Source organism: Mus caroli, unplaced genomic scaffold, assembly GCF_978045245.1.
Source record: "Mus caroli unplaced genomic scaffold, Mus_caroli_1 scaffold_12, whole genome shotgun sequence".
Taxonomy (NCBI): Eukaryota; Metazoa; Chordata; class Mammalia; order Rodentia; family Muridae; genus Mus; species Mus caroli.
In genome coordinates this window covers 43,849,165-43,868,717 of record NW_028227267.1, presented here as the reverse complement: position 1 = coordinate 43,868,717, position 19,553 = coordinate 43,849,165, and the positions used below count along the sequence as shown (strand labels likewise).

Below are 19,553 nucleotides of genomic sequence, written 5' to 3'. Positions count from 1 at the left end.
TTTCTGTATCGTGCACTTCCTGAAATGCTTTGTGCACCGACGTTTGGTCCTGGTGACTTGACCAACATCTCCCTCCAGATCTCCCTCACACACTGGTGGCTAAGCACCCGTTCCAGAGACATCCATTTCACCCACATAAATAGAGTAGCCCTACGCATCCTGACACATGTTCCAAATAAACTCCCTCATACCGATCCAGATATGTGTGCCAAAGGTAACTATTAGCTACCAAAGCCCATAGAATGGGTATTCTCATTTCTATGCTACCAGCAATTGGGGAATGTAATCAAAAGGGCAAAGCATCTTAAGCACAATGAAACTACTGCGAATGTATAAACCAGGATCACCTTGTTACACATGTATCCTCCATCAGTAACATGGACTTCCTAATGTTTGGTGATTTGGTTGTAATCACAACTAAAGAACAGGACAAAATCACCAAGAATAAAAAGTCTTACATGAAGAACTGGATAGCTCTAACTTCCTTCTGTTTACATCTTTTCCTTCATCAAAATGTAAAGTATAGCAGTGAGTAGCACCAGAAACAGGTGAGTATGAGAGCTCTACACCAACAGCTGGGCAGCAGAGAGGCCACCTGCCCAGCAAGAACAGTGTGGGGCGTTGCTTTCGGGACTCATCCGTCACAATTCCCAGAGCCTCCAAATCAGAACTAATGCTTTTACAAATGGGCAGACCTATGGGAAGATTTGGAACCATGCTTTTACTGTCATTGACCTTGCAGATCACTGCCTAGTTTATCTGATGATACACATAGTCCTGAGACAACAAAACTAACCCCTCTCTCTTCCTAATGAAGTATGCTGAATAAGTAGAATACATTAAACAAGTCTGAATGATTATGAATACCACAAGGTAGGAGGTGCTTGGAAATCAAAACTGGGGAACGCAGAGAAGCTACAAGGTTATGTGGTGGTTTGAATAGGAATGGCTCCATAGATTCATGTGCTTGAATGTGTTTCTGTAGGGAGTGGTACTATTAGAGGCATGGCCTTGTTGGAGGAAGTGTGTCACTGTGAAGGCCGGCTTTGAGATCATATATGCTCAAGCTACACTCAATGTGGGACACAGTCTCCTTCCTATGTAGAACTCTCAGCTCTTTCTCCAGCACTATGTTCATCTGCATGCTGCCATGCTCTTTACTATGACAATAAAGGACTAAACCTCTGAAACTGTAACCCAGCCCCGCCAGTGAAATGTTTTTCCTTTATAAGAGTTGCCATAGTCATGGGGTCTCTTCACAGCAATGAAATTCTAACTTAGACAGCTTGAACTTCAACATATGTCCCTGGAATATCAAAAGACAGGATCAAAGATCTCTGGAGAACTCTGTGTTCTAAATGGCCGTCTTTCATCTGGCTCAATCAGCTACAATAAGCCACATGGTATGGTGCTCTCCTCCACGCTTTCTTTTCCTAGATGATCCTAAGAAATGCTGGTGGTTACTGTGGCCAGTTTATAAATGGACAGAACATTTATTCCCCACTGCAGCACTTTGCCTCTATTTAATGCAGGTAAGAATCGGAGTGGAGTCTATACTTGGCTCTTCCAGACATACTGTGTAGATGGGACGTGGGTTGGGGTGGAGCACTGAAATATAGTGGTCGTGAGATGCCTTCCTGGAGAGAAGTTGAGGACTAACAATGGCAGAAGGTAAGGACCTAGCTCAGTGTGACCAGAACATGATCAGCTGGTATCAAGAAAGCTATCATCGTCTCTTCTTCATCTTCTCCCTGCAGTTCCCTGTGCTTGTTTCTGTTGCTAAGACACCAAGGGGTTAGTCCTACTGTGGTTCAAGCATCATGTGAGTTGCCTCCAACTCGACTGCACGTAACTCTTAGGTCATCTTTGTCAATGAAGCCCTAATCTTGCCATCTTGAAATAGGTCTGAGTCATATCAAAACCTTGGAATAGGTCTTTCTACTAGCATGTTCTAGCGGCAATAACACTCTCTAGATGCTGAAGAGCACTTTTTCTTTTCAGTGCATTCCTGTGCTGTCTTAGGGGTTGTAAAGAGCAACCACATCTGCTTTCCCATGCAGTTCTTGCAATGTTCTTCTGAGGTAGGGAATTGAGAGAGAGAGAGAGAGAGAGAGAGAGAGAGAGAGAGAGAGAAAATCTCATGATTTGTCCAAAGTCACATTGCTGGTAGCTAACAAGTAGGGACTGAGCCAAGGTGATGCCAGGCAGAGCCACTCCATAGCAGCCTGTGAGGCCGAGACTTCTTTGACTCTTCATCTGCGGAGTATTCAAGCTAACCCTCGGGTCACTAGGAAACAACTCAAACTCCAGGTGTTGCTTGCCTGTCCTGCTTATAAAGCAAACCACCTCAGCACAAATATGTTTCATTCCCATCACCCCCCCCCCAGCTCAGGCCTCATTTGCACAGCATGCCTGGAAGAGCCAAGTAACCAGATTTAACTGACTTAACATGCTTCCCTTGCCAGACATCATAAAATGGAGCAGTGTGCATCCTGCACTAATTCTGCCCGAGTCTCAGACCTGCCTTTCTTCCCCCCAGGAATGGAAAATGGTTGGAGTGAGATGGGAAACAAGCCTTTCCTCTCTCCTCTCTTCCCCACTTTCAAAACTTCTCAAAGCGCATTACCGTTCAACTGGACGGAGTCATTAAGTTAAATCATCTACACACATCTTCTCCGTAGGAGTGGTAGACAGATTCCATAAAACAGTTGCATATAAACATCTCCAGGGAAAACCAGAGGGCACTGACACATCGGTGCCTCATTAGTCCCACAAAGAGCGTGCTGGTTCTGGATATCATCTTTCCAGGAATCATCTAACCTAGGGTGGAACTTCACTCCAGAGCCCAGCTGGTGGCCACTCTGCGCTGCCTCCAGACATGCATGGTCTTCGCTCACGGCTCTATAGTGCTTAGGGAAAGGAAGGCAGCCTGGGCCACCCACTGTAGCCGGTAATCTAAGACCTGAAATTCAACAGAGACCACAAGGCCCCAAAGGGGATAGGAAAATAAAACCCCTAGACCAATACATCACTCAGGGGGCTGGGCCAGGGGTATGGAAAGCCCACTGGGAACAAAGACCTATTAATTGCCCGTGCCCCAAAGGCACAAGCCAGGGAGCCTTCAGTTCAAAATGAAGAAGAGCAAGGAGGACCATCTGGCTAAACTGAGCCTGGCAAAAATGTATGTAATAATGCCGTCATTTAATTAGTTATTATGTTTTTCTTACCGTGGTAAAGGCTTTATATATTTTCGCTACATTGTGTAGATCACAATAAATATAAAACACAAAGGAGAGGCAGACTGTAAGGGATTAGTTTAATTAGTGAAAAAAACATTAAACAGCTGACCCTGTAAATACTCCCTTTAAAACCTCAAACTTAAAAAACATGTTCCAAATGTCTTCCAGGGTCTGCCAGGCTGGAACAATAGGCCACCAATATAGCATCCCTTAGCCACTGTTGGCAGTTGAGTAGGGTCACTCAGTGATGGCTCAGGGTCTGGAAACAATAAGCAGGGTGTTCAGGTTCAAAGGTACATTAAGAACTCGTATGCCCTGGGGACCCAAATGAGGTCCTGGGGAATTTGAGTCATATCAAAACCTTTTCAACAGGGGAGATTTCAACCCCATTTAAAAAAAAAAAAAAAAAAGAGGAGGAGGAGGAGAAGGCAATGCCAGTTGTAAAGGTTTAGAAATAACCATTATGAATTGTGTTGTTTCTGCCGTCTTCTATAAGCTGGTAAATAATAATATTTTTTTAAAAAGTGTCAACCTGGATATTTGAGCTCTGTTTCCCCCTGCTTTTTACTTCTGGTGGAAATGTCAATAAATGAAAAAAAAAAGATCTGTGTTGACTGCATTAGTGAGCTTGTCTATACTCAGAAAACAAGTATTTTTAATTTTTTGAGATTAAAATATAGTTACATCATTTTCCTTTCCTCCCTTAAACCTTTCCTGTACACACCCACTTTTGCTCTCTCTCAAAATCATGTCCTCCATTTCTTCTTTAATTTGTGCATGTGTGAATGTGTGTGTGTGTGTGTGTGTGTGTGTGTGTTCCTACATATTAACTACAACCTTTTTAGCCCATACAATGTTAGTAGTATGCAGCAGATTTCAGGGCTGACCACTGGTATTGTGTAACCAGTCTGGGAATTCTCCCCCTGCAGTAGACTATTTCCCCCACTCTCAGATTTCCTTAGCTTTCTGTATCGAGCCCCAGTCAGCCTTCCCCCTTCCATGGTAGCATGTTTATTAGAGCTGTACTTGTTGAGGTCTTGTTTAGGAAACCGTGGTGGTGAGACTTCATGGGTATAGCAGGAGACAAAATCTCATAGCAACCTTCCTGTTTGCCGTCTCTTCCAATCTTTCTGCCTCCCTTACCTCATTGAGCCCTGAGCCTTGGGGACTATAGATGTATCAGCTGGAGCTGGGCTCCCCCTGGGGCTGGGCTCCACATGGCCACACGTACTCTACATTTTGTTCAGTTTTCTAGCTTTCTGTATGGGTCTCTTTTGACAGGGATGCTTCTTTGAGGAGGCTTGAGAACTACTGCTCACCTACGGATGTAAGGATGTACTTAGAATACAGTTAGGAATTAGGCTTGTACTAATGTGGCAGTGGGAGGTTCTCCTCCAAGAGCCATGACTTCACTAGCCCAGGGAAGCTGGCTATGTTTCCAGTATCGGGCACGATTCTCCCTTGTTGAGCTGGCCTTACATCCAATTTGAGAGCTGTGGGTTACCTCGAGGGTGTGTGTGCCACTACTGTACCCTCAAGAATATCACGGTACCGTGGGTCATTGTTATTTAGTCAGCCTTCTGTTATTGTAACAAATGCCTTGTGAGAAACTCATTTATAAAAAAAAAAAAGGGGGGGAGGGGGGATTAATTTAGCTCACAGATTTGGGAGGTTGGTTTGCAAACAGAATATCACATCAAATCAGGAGTACATAGCAGAACCAAGATCTGTACTTCTTGGCCAGGAAACAAAAGAAACCAAGGAGAGATTTGGGCCCACTGTCCCTGTCCAGGACATGCGTGTGAGTCACCGGAAGACTTTTCACTAGTCTTGACCTCTTTAACCTACCACCACCTCCCCCCCAAAAAAAACATTCTAAGGACCAAGCCTTCAACTCATGACCTTTGGGAGCCATTTTGGATCTGCACTACATCACAGAGTAAATAAGTCAAACAAAAAAAAACTAAAGAATTCCAACTGAGGAAGGATCAAATCAGTACACACACACACACACACACACACACACACACACACACCCCGAGGCCCTCAGATTTCTGGCTGCACACAGCACAGCAGTGAAACTGACTTACCTAGGAACCTGAACATCAAAGGAACTGGATTGTACAAAGGAAAGCATTCATATGTGGGAAACCTAGAGGAAGCCAAACATGGTTATTTTATATCAAGGTCAATGTCTGTGACAAAAAAAAAAATTAATTTTAGTATAAAGTGCTCAGCTTATGTGCTCAGTCCAAAGAAAAGTTAAAAGATGTGGCTTCTGAGTGTTTTCCCTCCAGCGAGGTACCTAGTTCCACACCTTCACCAACACAGAGGTGCACGATTCTGAGCTCAGACTATTGCGTTTTCTTTTGTAGATGAAGGGGACTGAGATGAATGGAGCTAGCCTGCCTACAGTCAGATCAGAACCATTTCCTTCCCTAGACTTATCCCATTCCCTCCTTCTCTCACTGTTGCTGAGAACAGCTTCCTGCCTCCTCTGACTCTCATGCTCTCTGCAGCATCAGCACAGAGATCAGTGATGCGCATGTCTCTGTTGGAGCCCCTATATTCTCTTCTGTACCTGTATGGCAGAGCTTCTGGCTCCTCCTCCTCTGCTGTGCTATCTCATGATCCCAGTCTGGGCTTCCTCCCCAGAGCAACCTTGAGTCCTCTGGAAGGGGAGTCGCCAGGAATGCTGGGACAAGACATCAAAGCCTGGCCCATCAGGACCCTGAGACATGACAACAGAAAACTCACTGTCACAACCGCCCATCCACAGCATTTCCTGCCCAGCCAGGAAAGGCATATGAGGTTGTTTTGTTTTGTTAAAACAGGATTTCACTCTAAATCCTAGATTGGCCTCAGGCTTGTTATGTTGCCCAGGTTGGCTTCAAATTCATGGCAGTCCTTCTACTTCAGCATCTCAGGTGCCAGGATTATAAGACTGATATCACCTCCAGCTAAGAAGGTTTTAATTTATTTTTTATTTTTTTAAGAAAAGACAAGCCGGGCATGGTGGCACATGCCTTTAATCCCAGCACTTGGGAGGCAGAGGCAGGCAGATTTCTGAGTTCGAGGCCAGCCTAGTCTACAGAGTCCAAGGACAGCCAGGGCTATACAGAGAAACCCTGTCTTGAAAAAAGAAAAAGAAAAAGAAAAGAAAAGAAAAGAAAAGAAAAGAAAAGAAAAGAAAAGAAAAAAAGAAAAGAAAAGACAAAAGAAAACAAGAGAAGAAAGAAAAAGAAGGGAAAGGGAGAAGAAAGGAGAAGAAAAAGAAAGGAAGGAAGATGGGGGGTAAAAGAAACAGAAAAAGAAATGGATTTTTCAGACTCCACCTCTGGACAATAACCACTAGATCTCACAGGAGGCCTGAGAATCTGCATTGTTATGGGGTAAGGTTAAAGCTCCTTGTGAGTGAGACCCTAGGGTTCCAGAGCTCCCACAACTGAGATCAAAGCTGAAGGAAATTCATGGTGACAAAGTACTGGAGGCATCACCGGCCTGTGATCTTCTGGTACTGATTTCTTAGCCCACATATTTTTTAAAGCTTTGGGCCCCTGGTCTGGACATTTCCTCGATTCATGGTCTCTTCCGCTTTCACAGTTGTCAGCTTGGGTGGCACTTCAGTCCCCAGGGGAGCTAAAAGGCCACCTATTGTGAGAACAAGGATGTCACAACAGCTTTCCGAGCTTTAGGCCAACACGCCTCCCCAGTCCCCAGATGTCGCAACTGCAAGAGTCCAGCATGGCTTTTACTGGGTTCTCAGGCTCCCATTCATCTTGTGAGGGCAGAGGAAGATGAGAGCCTGGGTCCTGTCAAGGGAGAGAAGACACTTGAGGGGTGTTGTGGGAACAAAAAAAGGGGGGGGCCCTGGGGAAGTGGGGGTAAGGAAAAGAGGCCCATGTCCAGCCAGGGTGTGAACCCCACCAAGCAGGTTTGGGGGTGGTTCATAGTATAAAGAAAGCCATATGACGGTGAAATTCTCCTTCCTTTAGTAGGATTTCCTTAAGACAAAATTTTACCATACCGTCTCCCGGTTTCATATTCATCTTGCACAGGGTCAGACATAACACTGTGCTACAGAGTGACAGGGTCAATTTTAATCTCCATTGAATGAGCAAGAAGTCACAACCAACGTGGATCTGTGAACTTCACCCTGGCATGTTTTTCTGTGCCTGGATTCCCAAGAACCTGTTAGTGTTCTGAGAAATCAGTGTATACTTGGACTCTGAAAACTGAAGAGCTAAGTCAAGCAAACTGGATTCTTGAGGTCAGGAAGGAATTCCATGTGTCCAATTGTCCAGGAAGTATAACTAACTCAGATTTCTACAATAACTTTAATTTTTTACATTTTGTTTTTTGAGACAAGGTCTCACTATATACCTCTGTATATCCTGGAACTCACTATATGGCCCAAGCTGGCCTTTAACTCAGAGATCTGCCTGCCTCTGCCTCCTGAGTGCTGGGATTAAAGGCGTGCGCCACTATGCACATCTTTACTGATGCTACTTATACCTACAAATTAACTATGTTCTCTTGGTATCTTACTCAGTGTTCTATTGCTGTGAAGATACACCATGACCAAGGCAACTCTTATAACAGAAAGCATTTACTTGGGGTTTTGCCTATAGTTTCAGAGAGTTTGCCCACTATCATCATGGCAGGAAGCCTGGTAGCATGCAGGCAGGAGCTGGAACAGCAGGTGAAAGCTACTTTCTGATCTTCAGGCAGAGAGTAAAAGACTGGACCCACCATGGGTTTTTGAAACCTGAAAGCACATGCCCCCAGGGACACACCTCCTCCAACAAGGCCACACCTGCTAAGCCTAATCTTTTCCAACGGATGACTAAGCATTCAAATGTATGAATTTATGGTGGCCATTCTTATTGAAACCACAACATTTGGTAACTTAGATGGCATATGGCTTAAATAACAGCCCGACTTCTGATGTTCTCTGAAGCCTGACCCTGGGACCATTCAGGATGCAGAGAGTCCACTGGGAAATCCTCTCCCATTGTGAATGTCTATAACTCTTATGTGTGTGCTCTCGGTCCTCCAGTGTTTCAGCTTTTAATATAAAAGGTAAAATTTTGAAATTTTTCTTAAAGTTAAGAACAAACAAACAAAGAAGGAGAAAAGGAAAATGTTTCTTAATTCTTTTCTAAGGGTTAAGTTCTGCACTGGAGTCTGTATGATGTAGCTATAAAACATGGAGCTATGAAGTTCTTTTCAGCAAGCAGATAGCAAGCATATGATCTCTTGAATGTATAGTAGTTAGATACACAGAGATGAAACAGATGGCAAGTATATGATACACAGAGACGGCCTAAAGAAGTTCTGGCTTATCATCAGTAAACTTTCTGGAGCGAACGTGTCTTAGGGCCCACCAGAGACTTGCTGAACCGGGGCCTGCATGCTATTAAGGCACCAACATATTTAGAAACCCAGTGACACTTGAGAAACACTAGCCTTGCCCTGGGCACATAACATAACATAGCATGTACCTATATCCACAGTTATGACAATAATGCCCGAGTAGATAGATGAGCATCCCACCCAGAAGCAATAGGTCCTGACCAGGAAGCCACAGCTCTCCCAGCGCTCCGCCCCCATCCTGCTCTCCTTTAGAGGAGCCACGCCTGCCCTTCTTGAGACCTAACCAAACCCAGGCCCCCTGCCCTTGGTCTGTTCTCTGAAGTTCTGTTGAATACAAGACTGTGTGCAGCAGGAAGCTCTGGGAGGCCTGGCTGGAGCCAACTGAACCCCAAGGCTGCATCTGTGAAGGAAGTGCTTTCCAAATCCTATTTTAAATGTGTTTGTTTATTTCCAACCCATAAACATTTTGGAGCGCTCACCACATGCAATGCTCTGGCCTAGATGAAGCAGGAAAATGTAAAGTGGACTGAACGTAGCAACCTCACAGCACAGCCCGGGCTTGTAGTCTGGCGGAGGCAGTAGACACTATCAACATGTAATTTGGGGTGGCCTTAATGGAGTTACATGGAGTTTTATTTACTTTATTATGGAGTAGGCACCAACATTTATCTCTAATAGTATTATTACATCAGTCAGTCGCTTTAGACTGCTGATACAAACAGAGGGAACTGAAACCAGGCAGAGTCAAGATCTGTAATGGAAAGAACAGACTTGGTTTGCAGTGTGTGGGGCCAAACTCGGGGCCTGTGCGTGCTGGACAAAGGGCTCCACACAGAGCTGTACTTGCAAAACCCCACAGTACAGCTTTTAGAGAAGAAAACCTCAATTTGCCAATTAAATGTTAGATGGAAGAAAACATATTAGTAATCCTAGCATGAGTTTTGCTGTTATTGTTTCTAGTGTTTGGGGTTGGAAATGGGATATCCTAGCTAATCTAAACAATGTCAGAGTGAGACTTACTATATAAGAAGGATGTCAAGTTAACAAAGCTGATTTCCAGAAAGATGTAAGGGAGTCTGGGTCCAAGATATTATATCCATAGCTCATATGCCATATAAGAAAACAATCATTATTAACCCCAAGCCTATCTTGCCTTGTAACCATTGCCTTGTATCACCTGTATACTATTTCAAGACCATTTGATAAATATTCATCACAACAGAGTCAGATAATTTTTTAAAAAACGAACTGTCTTTCTAGAAGTCTGCGGTCCATGAGCTAAAAGGTTGCTATAGGTGTTGCAATTTCATAATGACAAATATTTGTCAATCAGTAATATGCAGAAAGCAGAGAAATAGACTTTTACTCTGACACACTCCTTTTATAGTTATGTATTCTATAGAAATGAGCTGCTTAGCATGGGGGATTCTTAGCCTCTACTGTTCCAGTAGCAAGGTAGGGCAATTGTCTTCAAGTAACGAAGAAAGATTTCTAAAAAAAAGGATCAGTGGCCATTTTCTAAATTAAACTTCATCAAGAAATGGTTTTCAAGACCCTACTTATAGAAATGACACACAAGACCTGGAATTAGAAATTTATATACAAAGGGGAAAAAGCCCCTCTTTCCCAAATGATTAGTGAGATCCTATTGGGGAAAAATGACATAGATATTACTGAATATTATCAGCAATAGCCTTATGTATCTTCAAGAAGAAGAAGAAGTGAAATACTGTCCAGTTTTAACCAGGACAATTCATTTCAAAGGAGAATAAACAGCAATAAAAACACAGTTTTAAAATTTTACCTTTAGCTGGGCGTGGTGGCGCACGCCTTTAGTCCCAGCACTTGGGAGGCAGAGGCAGGCGGATTTCTGAGTTCGAGGCCAGCCTGGTCTACAAAGTGAGTTCCAGGACAGCCGGGGCTACACAGAGAAACCCTGTCTCAAAAAAAAAAAATTGCCTTTATTTTTATGTTATGTGTGTGGGTGTTTTGCCCTTATGTGTATGTATATACACTGTATGTATGCAGTTCCTTCCGAGGCCAGAAGAGAGTATAGGATTCCCTGGGACTGGAGTTACAAATGGTTGAGACCAGCTATGTGGGTGGTGGGCGTTGGTCCTAGAATTGATCCTGCCTTTAGAAGAGCAGCCAGTGCTCTTAGCAGCTGAGCTATCTCTCCAACCTCTAAAAATATTTATAATACATACATACATACATTCATATACACCCACAGTCACACAAACAACACACACACACACATACACATATATATATTCCTTATTTCTTTCCAGTTTAAGTTTTTAAAAGGAGAAAAGCCTCAAGTCCCAAAGTCAGAATCCTTCATATTAAGATAAAGATTGTGGCAACTTTAAAGCACTGTTCTCAAAACAATTAATTTTAGTAAGTGAGTATTGTCCTCTCTCTGTGTCTGTCTCTGTGTCTGTGTCTGTCTGTCTGTCTGTCTGTCTGTCTCTCTCTCTCTCTCTCTCTCTCTCTCTCTCTCTTTGAGACAGGGTCTCTGTACACAGCCCTGGCTGTCCTGAAGCTTGTCATGTAGCCCAGGCTGTCCTCAAGCTCACAGAGATCCACCCACCTGTGCTTCCCAAGTGCTAGGGTTAGAGGTGTGCACCACTGTGTCCCCCTGAGGACAAGGCCTTTCAAATCACCTTTCTAAAATTAAAAACAAAACTTTAGTGGCACCAAATGAAACCCTGACTCCTCCTTATGAGTTTAATTTCCTGCTGTAATTACTGACAGTAAAATGTTTCATTAATAAAAGAAAAAGTGATTGTTGTCTTAATAACAGAGATGTGTCAATTGCCGTTTATAACATAGGAGAAGAAGCAATTTTCTCATTGATCACCTCAAAGAGAAAGCCTTCATTCTGAATGGTTTGCCTAGAAGGGACAGGAAGGCATTCACGTAAGAGCTAAAGCTTGAAGGAAAACGAATTAACAATACAAAAATAGGTACAATAAAATATATTAATCTAAAAATGAGCAAAGAAATCATAGCATTCCAAATACTTTAAGTCTGACAGTTACCATAAACCTCATCAAATTTTCTTTTTTTTTGATTTTTAATATTTTTATTACATATTTTCCTCAATTACATTTCCAATGCTATCCCAAAAGTCCCCCATAGCGCCCGCCACTTCCCTACCCACCCATTCCCATTCTTTTGGCCCTGGCATTCCCCTATATTGGGGCATATAAAGTTTGCAAGTCCAATGGGCCTCTCTTTCCATTGATGGCCGACTAGGCCATCTTTCGATACATATGCAGCTAGAGACAAGAGCTCCGGGGTTCTGGTTAGTACATCATGTTGTTCCAACAATAGGGTTGCAGATCCCTTTAGCTCCTTGGGTACTTTCTCTAGCTTCTCCACTGGGAGCCCTGTGATACATCCAATAGCTGACTGTGAACATCCACTCCTGTGTTTGATAGGCCCCGGCATCGTCTCACAAGAGACAGCTATATTTGGGTCCTTTCAGCAAAATCTTGCTAGTGTATGCAATGGTGTCAGCGTTTAGAAGCTGATTATGGGACGGATCCCTGGATACAGCAGTCTCTAAATGGTCCATTCTTTCATCACAGCTACGAACTTTGTCTCTGTAACTCCTTCCCTGGGTGTTTTGTTCCCAATTCTAAGAAGGGGCACAGTGTCCACACTTTGGTCTTCATTCTTCTTGAGTTTCATGCGTTTAGCAAATTGTATCTTATATCTTGGGTATCCTAAGTTTTGGGCTAATATCCACTTATCAATGAATACATATTGTGTGAGTTCTTTTGTGATTGTGTTACTTCACTCAAGATGATGCCCTCCAGGCCCATCCATTTGGCTAGGAATTTCATAAATTCATTCTTTTTAATAGCTGAGTAGTACTCCATTGTGTAAATGTACCATAATTTCTGTATCCATTCCTCTGTTGAGGGACATCTGGGTTCTTTCCAGCTTCTGGCTATTATAAATAGGGCTGCTATGAACATAGTGGAGCATGTATCCTTTTTACTGGTTGGGACATCTTCTGGATATATGCCCAGGAGAGGTATTGCTGGATCCTCCGGTAGTACTATGTCCAATTTTCTGAGGAACCGCCAGACTGATTTCCAGAGTGGTTGTACAAGCTTGCAATCCCACCAACAATGGAGGAGTGTTCCTCTTTCTCCACATCCTCGCCAGCATCTGCTGTCACCTGAATTTTTGATCTTAGCCATTCTGACTGGTGTGAGGTGGAATCTCAGGGTTGTTTTGAGTTGCATTTCCCTGATGATTAAGGATGTTGAACATTTTTTCAGGTGTTTCTCTGCCATTCGGTATTCCTCAGGTGAGAATTCTTTGTTCAGTTCTGAGCCCCATTTTTTAATGGGGTTATTTGACTTTCTGGAGTCCACCTTCTTGAGTTCTTTATATATATTGGATATTAGTCCCTTATCTGATTTAGGATAGGTGAAGATCCTTTCCCAATCTGTTGGTGGTTTTTTTGTCTTATTGATGGTGTCTTTAGCCTTGCAGAAGCTTTGTAGTTTCATGAGGTCCCACTTGTCAATTCTCGATCTTACAGCACAAGCCATTACTGTTCTATTCAGGAATTTTTTCCCTGTGCCCATATCTTCAAGACTTTTCCCCACTTTCTCCTCTATAAGTTTCAGTGTCTCTGGTTTTATGTGAAGTTCCTTGATCCACTTAGACTTGACCTTAGTACAAGGAGATAGGAAAGGATCGATTCGCATTCTTCTACATGTTAACAACCAGTTGTGCCAGCACCATTTGTTGAAAATGCTGTCTTTCTTCCACTGGATGTTTTTAGCTCCCTTGTCGAAGATCAAGTGACCATAGGTGTGTGGGTTCATTTCTGGGTCTTCAATTCTATTCCATTGGTCTATTTGTCTGTCACTATACCAGTACCATGCAGTTTTTATCACAATTGCTCTGTAGTAGAGCTTTAGGTCCGGCATGGTGATTCCACCAGAGGTTCTTTTATCCTTGAGAAGAGTTTTTGCTATCCTAGGTTTTTTGTTATTCCAGATGAATTTGCAGATTGCACTTTCTAATTCGTTGAAGAATTGATTTGGAATTTTGATGGGGATTGCATTGAATCTGTAGATTACTTTTGGCAAGATAGCCATTTTTACAATGTTGATCCTGCCAATCCATGAGCATGGGAGATCTTTCCATCTTCTGAGATCTTCTATAATTTCTTTCTTCAGAGACTTGAAGTTCTTATTATACAGATCTTTCACTTCCTTAGTTAGAGTCACGCCAAGATATTTTATATTATTTGTGACTATTGAGAAGGGTGTTGTTTCCCTAATTTCTTTCTCAGCCTGTTTATTCTTTGTGTAGAGAAAGGCCATTGATTTGTTTGAGTTAATTTTATATCCAGCTACTTCACCGAAGCTGTTTATCAGGCTTAGGAGTTCTCTGGTGGAATTTTTAGGGTCACTTATATATACTATCATATCATCTGCAACAAGTGATATTTTGACTTCATCTTTTCCAATTTGTATCCCTTTGATCTCCTTTTGTTGTCGAATTGCTCTGGCTAGGACTTCAAGTACAATGTTGAATAGGTATGGAGAAAGTGGACAGCCTTGTCTAGTCCCTGATTTTAGAGGGATTGCTTCAAGCTTCTCACCATTTACTTTGATGTTGGCTACTGGTTTGCTGTAGATTGCTTTTATCATGTTTAGGTATGGGCCTTGAATTCCTGATCTTTCCAAGACTTTTATCATGAATGGGTGTTGGATCTTGTCAAATGCTTTTTCCGCATCTAACGAGATGATCATGTGGTTTTTGTCTGATCATGTGGAGTTTGTTTATATACTGGATTACGTTGATGGATTTCCGTATATTGAACCATCCCTGCATCCCTGGGATGAAACCTTCTTGGTCAGGATGGATGATTGTTTTGATGTGTTCTTGGATTCAGTTAGCAAGAACTTTATTGAGGATTTTTGCATCAATATTCATAAGGGATATTGGTCTGAAGTTTTCTATCTTTGTTGGGTCTTTTTGTGGTTTAGGTATCAGAGTAATTGTGGCTTCATAGAATGAGTTGGGTAGAGTACCTTCTGTTTCTATTTTGTGGAATAGTTTGTGAAGAACTGGGATTAGATCTTCTTTGAAGGTCTGATAGAACTCTGCACTAAACCCATCTGGTCCTGGGCTTTTTTTAGTTGGGAGACTATTAATGACTGCTTCTATTTCTTTGGGGGATATAGGGCTGTTTAGATCATTAACCTGATCTTGATTCAACTTTGGTACCTGGTATCTGTCTAGGAACTTCTCCATTTCATCCAGGTTCTCCAGTTTTGTTGAGTATAGCCTTTGGTAGAAGGATCTGATGGTGTTTTGGATGTCTTCAGGATCTGTTGTTATGTCTCCTTTTTCATTTCTGATTTTGTTAATTAGGATGCTTTCCCTGTGCCCTCTAGTGAGTCTGGCTAAGGGTTTATCTATCTTGTTGATTTTCTCAAAGAACCAGCTCCTTGATTGGTTGATTCTTTGAATAGTTTTTCTTGTTTCCACTTGGTTGATTTCACCCCTGAGTTTGATTATTTCCTGCCGTCTACTCCTCTTGGGTGAATTTGCTTCCTTTTGTTCTAGTGCTTTCAGGTGTGTTGTCAAGCTGCTAATGTGTGCTCTCTCTAGTTTCCTTTTGGAGGCACTCAGAGCTATGAGTTTTCCTCTTAGAAATGCTTTCATTGTGTCCCATAAGTTTGGGTATGTTGTGGCTTCATTTTCATTGATCTCTAAAAAGTCCTTAATTTCTTTCTTTATTCCTTCCTTGACCAAGGTATCATTGAGAAGAGTGTTGTTCAGTTTCCACGTGAAGGTTGGCTTTCTATTATTTATTTTGTTATTGAAGATCAGATTTAGTCCATGGTGATCTGATAGGATGCATGGGACAATTTCAATATTTTTATATCTGTTGAGGCCTGCTTTGTGACCAATTATGTGGTCAATTTTGGAGAAGGTACCATGAGGTGCTGAGAAGAAGGTATATCCTTTTGTTTTAGGATAGAATGTTCTGTAGATATCTGCCAGATCCATTTGTTCATAATTTCTCTTAGTTTCACTGTGTCCCTGTTTAGTTTCTGTTTCCATGATCTGTCCATTGGTGAAAGTGGTGTGTTGAAGTCTCCCACTATTATTGTATGAGGTGCAATGTGTGCTTTGAGATTTACTAAAGTTTCTTTAATGAATGTGGCTGCCTTTGTATTTGGAGCATAGATATTCAGGATTGATAGTTCCTCCTGGAGGATTTTACCTTTGATGAGTATGAAGTGTCCCTCCCTGTCTTTTTTAATGACTTTGGGTTGGAAGTCAATCTTATCAGATATTAGAATGGCTACTCCAGCTTGTTTCTTCATGCCATTTGCTTGGAAAATTGTTTTCCAGCCTTTCATTCTGAGGTAGTGTCTATCTTTTTCTCTGAGATGAGATTCCTGTAAGCAGCAAAATGTTGGGTCTTGTTTGTGTAGCCAGTTTGTTAGTCTATGTCTTTTTATCGGGGAGTTGAGTCCATTGATATTAAGAGATATTAAGGAAAAGTAATTGTTGTTTCCTGTTATTTTTGTTGTTAAAGTTGGCATTTTGTTCTTGTGGCTGTCTTCTTTTAGGTTTGTTGAGGGATTACCTTCTTGTTGTTTCTAGGGCGTGGTTCCTGTCCTTGTATTGGTTTTTTTCTGTTATTATCCTTTGAAGGGCTGGATTCGTGGAGAGATAATGTGTGAATTTGGTTTTGTCGTGGAACACTTTGGTTTCTCCATCTATGTTAATTGAGAGTTTGGCTGGGTATAGTAGCCTGGGCTGGAATTTGTGTTCTTTTAGTGTCTGTATAACATCCGTCCAGGATCTTCTGGCTTTCATAGTCTCTGGTGAAAAATCTGGTGTAATTCTGATAGGCTTGCCTTTATATGTTACTTGGCCTTTTTCTCTTACTGCTTTTAGTATTCTATCTTTATTTAGAGCATTTGTTGTTCTGATTATAATGTGTCGGGAGGTATTTCTTTTCTGGTCCAGTCTATTTGGAGTTCTGTAGGCTTCTTGTATGTTCATGGGCATCTCTTTCTTTAGATTTGGGAAGTTTTCTTCTATAATTTTGTTGAAGATGTTTGCTGGTCCTTTGAGTTGAAAATCTTCATTCTCATCCACTCCTATTATCCGTAGGTTTGGTCTTCTCATTGTGTCCTGTATTTCTTGGATGTTTTGAGTTAGGATCTTTTTGCATTTTACATTTTCCTTGATTGTTGTGCCGATGTTCTCTATGGAATCTTCTGCACCTGAGATTCTCTCTTCCATCTCTTGTATTCTGTTGCTGATGCTCGTATCTATGGTTCCAGATTTCTTTCCTAGGGTTTCTATCTCCAGTGTTGCCTCATTTTGGGTTTTCTTTATTGTGTCTACTTCCCTTTTTAGGTCTAGTATGGTTTTGTTCATTTCCATCATCTGTTTGGATGTGTTTTCCTGTTTTTCTGTAAGGACTTCTACCTGTTTGATTATGTTATCCTGTTTTTCTTTAAGGATTTGTAACTCTTTAGCAGTGTTCTCCTGCAATTCTTTAAGGGATTTTTGTGCTTCCTCTTTATTGTCTTCTGCCTGTTTAGCAGTGTTCTCCTGTATTTCTTTAAGTGTGTTATTAAAGTCCTTCTTGAAGTCCTCTATCATCATCAGGAGATATGCTTTTAAATCCGTGTCTAGCTTTTCCCGTGTGTTGGGGTGCCCTGGACTGGGCGAAGTGGGGGTGCTGGGTTCTGATGATGGTGAGTGGACTTGGTTTCTGTTAGTAAGATTATTACGTTTACCTTTCGCCATCTGGTAATCTCTGGGGTTAGTTGTTATCGTTGTCACTGTTTAAAGATTGGAGCAGAAGCTGTGTTCCACTCACCAGCAGTCTCTAAATCCTGCGGCGGGGGTCGTGGGTAGCTGATGGTACCCCGGTGCTGGTCCAGCCGGAAGAGGCCTGTGGTCCTACTCAGGCCGGTTTTCTGCTTCCCTAACTAATGCAGTCTCTGGTCCAGCGTGCAATTGGATTGGAGCAGAAGCTGTGTTCCACTCACCAGAAGTCTTAAGATCCTGTGGCGGGTGTTGTGGGTAGCTGGTGAGTGTCAGCCGACCCTGCGCCCCAGCTGCCCCGGTGCTTTTCTGACCGGAAGAGGCTTGTGGCCCTATGTAGGCCGGATTTCTCTCTTCCCAACCAGAGCAGTCTCAGGTCCCGCGTGATTGGACTGGAGCAGAAGCTGTGTTCCACTCACCAGCAGTCCCAAAATCCTGAGGCGGGGGTCGTGGGTAGCTGGCGGGTGTCAGGCAACCCTGCGCTCCAGCTACCCCGGCGGGCCGGATGAGGCCTGTGGTCCTACTCAGGCCGGTTTCTGCTTCCCTAACTAATGCAGTCTCAGGTCCCGCGCAATTGGATTGGAGCAGAAGCTGTGCTCCACTCACCAGAAGTCTTAAGATCCTGTGGCGGGTGTTGTGGGTAGCTGGCGAGTGTCAGCCGACCCTGCGCCCCAGCTGCCCCGGTGCTTTTCTGACCGGAAGACCTCATCAAATTTTCAATGAGCATAAGACATTGAGTCATACCCCTCTCTCTGTTTTTCTACATTTTAAAGTGCACTTTCCCAGTCTATTTGACACATAATGTGTACTGGTATTTTCTATAAAAATGCAGTGCCCAGAGTGGCTGAGTCACCTTTTACTCTGACACACTCCTTTTATACTTATGTATTCTATAGAAATGAGCTGCTTAGCATGGGTGATTCTTAGCCTCTACTTTGATATGGTCTACAACAGTTCTTTTCTGAGTCATAGCTCATCGTTGGTAGTGTCGTGTGTACGATTAAGACTGTTGCCAGGTAAGGAAAAGAATTACCAAATATTGTCTCCTGTAGAAACTATGCTTCTTGGAAATCCTATCTTTCCAAACTCCCTCTGGCTCCATTCTCTCCACTCCTGAATTCTCCTCTTCCATGCACACCCTGTGATCAGGAACACAGGGCAGCTTTAATCAGCAGGTGATGTGTAGCCCAGTATCTCCATGTCAAATAAGTCCATGAAAGATCAGTGGGGAAATCTCTAGAAGCCATGCCCATACCAAGGACAACTGACTTGTACCAAGGCCCTGCCACCTATAAGAGCTCTATCATCATAACTAACTGTGATCAAGGCTCAGTTTCCTGTAGTTCTATCCTGAAATGCCTTCTGTCTCTCCAACAATACCAACATACAAAGGAACTATGATAGAATAGATATCAGGATGAAAACTTCACTTGGCTTATCTGATTGAAGTTAAAATATCTTACTTTGTAAAGTTTATAAAAAGCATATGACTGCATGAGGCACTTCCTGGTCCCTCCCCCTGAGTCTTTGAAAGGGGATCAATTTATTATCTTCATGGCAAATTGTCAAGTTTCTGCCAAGAAGCAAAGCATTTTTTCAATTTGCATATTCCAGGTAGGCAAGCAGTAAGGCTAATCAAAGTTTTGCTTTCAAGAAAATGGAAATTGCTATTCATTGGTACTTACAAACTAGTTTGTTATTGAGATTCAATAGCCTTGAACTTTAGCATTTCTTCTGAAGAAAAAAAAAAAACCTAAGCAATTATCTATAAACCAACACTGTGACAATTTCTAAAAGCAATTTTGAAAAATCTTGCTTGCCCTTGTTCAAACAAAAAATAGATGGACTGATTATAAGGAACATAGTAAAAGTGCCTGATCAATTAGAAATGGTTACTCAAATCACCAGATAAATAATCTCTTACATGGTCTTGCAATGGGCGGGAGAGGTGGCTCAGTGGTTAAGGGGCACATGTTATGTTTATAGAAGACCAGCTTTGGTTTGCAGAGCCCACATAGTAGCTCACAACCATCCATTAACTCCAGTTCCAGGAGATCAAATGTCTTCTGGCATACAAGGGCACACACATGTTATACA

The 19,553-nt window shown here is 42.4% G+C and overlaps 1 long non-coding RNA gene across 12 annotated transcripts in view; it reads right to left on the bottom strand.

The window, feature by feature from the left end:
* The window catches only part of LOC147001803 (uncharacterized), a 129,664-nt gene that overhangs the window by 102,258 nt on the left and 7,853 nt on the right, over positions 1–19,553 (bottom strand). For 9 of the 12 annotated variants that reach the window (XR_015044637.1, XR_015044636.1, XR_015044631.1 and 6 more), the window contains one exon: positions 5,330–5,391. The exons of the other annotated variants lie outside the window; for them this stretch is intronic. This is a non-coding gene — a long non-coding RNA (uncharacterized LOC147001803). The remainder of the gene's footprint in view (positions 1–5,329; positions 5,392–19,553) is intronic. 12 annotated transcript variants of the gene reach the window in all.